The following is a 6,162-nucleotide window of genomic DNA, read 5'->3' as shown; positions in this document are numbered from 1 at the left end:
CTGTCCTCCATGAAGCCCGGGTCCCTTTCACCCATACTGCGCTCCAATGGGGCGCTCCCTAACCTATAACAGTTCCTATGGTTCTTCCCACATGCAATGCTCTACTATTGCCCATAGTGTACTTCATGAAATTCCATCCCACCCAACTCTCCTGAGAGTCTAGATCACCCAATGTGTCAACAAAGCCTTCTGGCTTCTCAGGCACTCCTTGCAATTTTCTGTCATCAGCGTTCCTGACCTTGCTCTATTCCCTCATCCAAGTCATTAATGAATATAGTAAATAGCACCAGTCTCATTACCTATCCCCAAGGGACACCGCTAGACACAAGGTGCCAACTAGACTCTGTCTCACGCACCAGAACTCTCCAGCTTCTTCCCTTCAGTGGCTTTGCGATCCGCCTTGCTATCCAATCATCCAGACCATGCTTCCGTAGTTTACCTGCAAACGTGCTGTGTGAGACGGTGATGAGTCCTTCACTGAAATCAATATAACCACATGCACTGCTTCACCATGAGCTCTCCAGCACATGACATCATCATAAAAAGCTATCAGGTTCATCAAAAAGGACTTCCTGTTGCTGAAGCTGTGCTGACTGCATCTAAAAACACTCTTACTCTCAATACGCATGATGCTCTGTGTCAGAGTATCGCCTCACAAAACTCCCTCAGTGTTCTTTAGGACTCCACATGGAGTTCCACATGATTGGAAAGGCTTCTCACAGCCAACATGTATAATCTGGCAAAATAGGCCCCAAGCTGATAGGGTCTTTGTGGTGCACATACTTGTTCATAGCCCGAAACACTAATTGAACACCTCCTGGAAGGTGGGGCCAACGCAAAACAGCTCAGGTGCAATCAATGTGACTCAATGACAGGAAGGGGTGGAGCCAAGACCCACCCCCCTCCCAAACCGCATTTAAGAGCCAGATGTGCAGGGGAGTGCATTTTCCTGGAGATCCCTGCCAACCTATGACCTTCCAAAGGTAAACATATTCTCTTTTGTTTCTATAGCCACAGGTCCTGGGCTTGGCCTTATTCTTGTTCAATGCAAATTGTGACAATGCTGTCGGGCTGTCATTACTGTGATTTTTATCAAGGCTGTTCATGTAATCTACCTAGAGTTCAGCAAAGCCTTTGACGCTGTCTCCCACAGTATTCTCCTGCACTATTCTCCTGCAGAAGCTGGCAGCCTGTGGCTTGGACAGGTACACTCTCAGCTGGATAAAGAGCTGGCTGGAGGGCTGGACCCAGAGACTGGTGGTGAATAGAGTTGATCCAGCTGGTGACCGGTCACGAGTGGTGTTCCCCAGGGGTCGGTGCTGGCGCCTGTCCTCTTCGATATCTTTATTGATGACCTGGGTGAGGGCACTGAGTGCACCCTCAGTAAGTTTGCAGATGACACCAAGCTGGCTGGAAGTGTTGATCTGCCTGGGAGTAGCGAGGCCCTACAGAGGGGTCTGGACAGGCTGGATAGGTGGGCTGAAGCCAATGGGATGAGGTTCAACAAGACCAAATGCCGGGTCCTGCACTTTGGTTGCAACAACCCCAGGCCAAATGCAGGGCACTGCATGTAGAGCCATCCTAGATATTTAGACAAACAGGACAAGATCTCCTTGACAGCAGCACTGCAGAGAAGGCACTCTCGCAGCCAAGAAGACCAACCATATTCTGCATGGAATTAAAAAACAGCTGGCCAGCAGACAGTGAGAGGCGATTGTCCCCTTCTACTCAGCTCTTGCAAGGCCCTATCTGAAATACGGTGTCCGGTCCTGCAGCCCCCACTACAGGAAGGACAAGGACCTCTTGAAGTGGGTAGAGGGGAGAACAACTAAGATGATCAGTACTCTGACCGCCTCTCCTATAAGGAAAGGCTGACAGAATGGGCCTTGATTAGCTTGCAGACAAGAAAGCTCTGATGAAACCTCACTGTGACCTTTGGAACTTGAAGGGAGCATATAAACAGCGGGGGGGAACAGCTGTTTTCAAGGGTGGATATCGATAGAACAAGTGAGAATGCTTTTAAACTGAGACAGGGGAGGTTTAGGTTAGATATTACGAGGAAATTTTGCACACGGAAGGCGGTGAAGCACTGGAACAGGTTGCCCAAGGAGGTTCTGGATGCCCCATCCCTGGAGGCATTCAAGGCCAGGCTGGATGTGGCTCTGGGCAGCCTGTTCTAGTGATTGACAATCCTGCACGTAGCACAGCCATTGAAACTAGATGATCGTTGTGCTTCCTTTCAACCCAGGCCGTTCCATGATTCTGTGACTCTACGATTCACAGACATATGACCAGCTTTATTTTTCTAACATTTCCTCACAGCACTGGCACCTCTGCTGTTACACTAGCAGGAGAGGATCTCCAGATAAGGAATAAGAAACATCATCAAAGAACAGAGTAGAGAAGAAAAAAAGAGAAAATATCCCATTACAGGAGCAGCTGTGTTGTCCAGAAATCAAACTATAACCACAGAGTACTGATAAAGCACAAACGTTTATTCAGGACTGTCCACACAACAGATGCAAAGGGAATATTCCCACCCAGCCCACGTACAAGAAAGGCACAAACATAATAAACAAGCTGCTCACGTCAGTATTACATGGCCAAGAAAATGTTGCGTTATTACAGTGAGTCCCCCAAAGGATTGTCTTTTTATTCCCCCCCCGCCCCAACACTCAGCTCTTTTGTGCATCTCTCGGTGATCTATACTGGTCTTGTAAAGAACATCGTACATCTCTCTCGCTGTGTACTCCTTGAGCTTGGTCGAGATGGAAGACACTTGACTCGGTCTAGCCCGTCATCAGCTACAACTCCATCGACCAATCCGCTGCTTGTTAGTTCATGTGTGGTTTTACTGTCTGACCTGGCATTCCAGAGATAGGACAGCTAACGATATTATTTGCAGAAACAGGAGGCCCGCTGTCGGTACAAACTGTCTGAGTCTGCAGAAAAACATCTGTTATTGCCAGCCAAAACCTGGCTTAGCGAGGTCAGACCCGTAGCTGCTGATTCAGCACCAGATGAAAGCACATAACTTACAACCTAAGTTATTTCCCTTAATTCACCAGTAAAGAAGGCAGCCGCATGGACAAAGAGGTACTCAAATGCTTCTATTGTCCAGGAGAACAATAAAAAAGTTATTTAATAACCCTAATAAACTGCTTACAATAAGATTGCGAGACTAGGTAAAGAACAACCAAAATGTCATACTTATATGATTTCTGCTTATCGCTATTCCATAACATAACGTCATAAAATGCACTGTGAGTTAAACACTTAATGCTCTGGTTCCATGGACTGTAGATAGTTCCACATACGTGGTTCTCAGAACACAAGAACGACACGCTTCATAGCGCAGAAGACCGAGTGTTATATTGCTTTCCATTTTCCATTCAGGGTTAAACATAAAACTGCTAGCATATCACAAGACATCCTCTTTTCCCTGCTGCTCAGCTCACTTGCACGGCTCGCCTCAGTGTTACAGTAACACCTCTGGTTTTTCACAAACTCTCTTATTTCTTATGACTGATAAGCTTCTATTCTAATTGGATAGTATTGTAACATGCTCAGTAACCTTGCATTGCAATACAGTATTCAGTAATTGACCTTCCGGCTACTCATGCTTCCAAACACTCGCTCAGTCCTCACATTCTCACTGTAACCAACCTGGTACAGAAATACTGATTGCAACCAAAAATGATCTACCTACACGATAAATCCAGCACTGAAGCCTACAATTAGCAACTCCGATATCTCACAACCTTTGCAAAAGACAGGCACCTTTTCTGGCCCTGGGATACCTCACAAGGAAGAATACTCTAAAAAACAACCGTTTGCCCATCCTGCTTCTGTGGCCCAGCAGACTGTATGGGCCCTTGCTGCGAGGACCAGCTGATTTGCTGTAAGGCGTACTACCTTGGCCTGCTGGAAAACAAACAGCTCCGGCACCGCTGCAGATTGTTTCACTGACTGCCACGTCCCTTTGGCAATCTGGCTTCCAAAGATGACTTTCACAGGAGAGAACAATCACACCGTCCCTGACAGTCAAGACAACTGAAGCAATAAACTTCTAAAACAATAGGTACAAAAGGTGCTAAGGGAAAAACTGCCCTGCCATGGTCTAGGAAACAAGAACACTGCTGCTCAATGCATTGCCATGTAAACAACTCTGTGGAATTGGACTTGTCCTGGTTTTAACCTAAGCAGCCTTTTCCCTGACAAGGCCATGGGGGCCAGCAGCAAATGGCTCGCAACATCCGTCTTGATGACCATCTTTCCCCTAAACGCATGCAGGCAGAAATGACCGGAGATGCCGGAAGCTAATAAAAAGCTCTTTGACATTCTACAACAGCTGGACATCTGTAAGACAACCAAAAGAAAATAAATGCAATGCTACGTGTGGGTACTCACAAACATCCACCCACTTGTCACCAAATTTCAGATCCAGGGCGCTAAGGTGAATCAAAAAACGGTTGGATAGAAACTGAACAGCACACTTCTGTTAGTATTAAGGCAGGAAGTCTTTATTAGCAATTCCAGAAAGCACAGAGGGATATTTCCAGCGTAACAGCTTCGAAGATGACACAATTCAGACTCCACGCTAGTTCCGCAGATACCGCACGCTCAGCAGTAACACACAAGATGATAAACACAGACAGACCCCCGTGTCGCTCCAGGTCCCTATGCTCTCCAAGATGGATACTAAAGATTTCCAGTCTTCTATTCCAGGCTCGCTTCTACTCCATATGATTCTTTGAGCATCATGATGGTCAATCCAGCAGCTTTCAACTTCATCCAGGCGTCTTCCTAAATCACCCTCTATAAAAGTTTTCTTCATTCACAAATGCTCAATAGCAGAATGCCAGGTATAAGCCCTGCGTTCATACCAAAATCGTAATGTAGACACACTCACTCAAGAGGCATTTTTATTACAATGTAAGATGCAACGAGAAATCTCCTAACTCGCACAGCCAGGATAACAATGGTTACATATTTTAAAACATAACATACAAACATTAATTACATTGCAAGAAAGATGGGTGGAATTCCAAGACATTATTAACACATTGCCCCACCCTACTGTCATGGTCCTAAAGAAGCAGCGCGGTTCTCTGGTTAGTGTTGGATGAAGGTGATCAGCATACCTCGCTGAGAGCTTCCAACTTCAGAAGGTCAGGCTTGCATTGTGTCGCAACAGCAACTTCGCTTCCTTATGCTCAGCAATGGCAGCTCTGCCTCCTTATGTTCACGGGACTGCATATTCAGTTACAAAGAGCAACTCCGCTGACCTTCAATGGACCTTCCATTGTGTCGTCAGCTCTGCGTCCTTATCTTCCTTGTACTCACGGACCTCACGTTCCACCACTTTCTGTGTTCCTTCCCAACTTGGCACATACTATGAGGTCCAGATTTATACTTTCCTTGATACAATCCACCCTTTTCTATATGTTATGCAAAGGCTTTTGCTTTCAGTGCCCAACTGTGAAGTAATGTGTTCCAGAACTACTTCCCCGTTTCTACCTGATATTTCACACGGTACCTCTTCTAGGTGGAGCGCTCATCTAGCATTTTTCAATAGCACCAGAAAGAACACCTCGCACCTATGCAGGTTATCACAATGAGGATCGTCAGTACAACTAGAGCTGGTCACTTTAGCCACACAAAGTTAGGCAGTCAGTTACAAAGCTTATTCCACATATCCATGATTCCAGCAGAAGGGTCATGTAAGGAGACTTGGTGTAGTTCTCAAACGCCTCTCCAAATGGCCTATAAATCACTCTCTACGTGTACATTTCAGTCCATGTAAGCGCAGTGACCGGTTAATAATCATAGAGACCCCTCATGCCTTTGTGGTAAGAAGGCCGAGGGCCATTCTATTCTGCAAGACTGATTTACTACAGCATGAGATCTCTGTCTGAAGACCCTGGATGGCTTCTAAACTTAGGTTCTCAATTCTTTCCATAGTGACTGATACATTCACAACTGCTTGTTCCAGTTCAGTGACTCTGACAGCTGAAAGTACCCATCAAATAAAACTATGGAATCCCATAGTCCTTTCAACTAGTGGAGTATTCCCTCTCTTAGTCTATACCTGCATAGCTCTTAAAAATCCTCATGGTGGCTCTATGCAAGTGTAGATACTTGTGTGAGGCATCAGATAAC

The sequence above is a fragment of the Gallus gallus genome, chromosome 13, assembly GCF_016699485.2.
Source record: "Gallus gallus isolate bGalGal1 chromosome 13, bGalGal1.mat.broiler.GRCg7b, whole genome shotgun sequence".
NCBI lineage: Eukaryota > Metazoa > Chordata > Aves > Galliformes > Phasianidae > Gallus > Gallus gallus.
Note: the sequence above shows the minus strand (reverse complement) of the source record.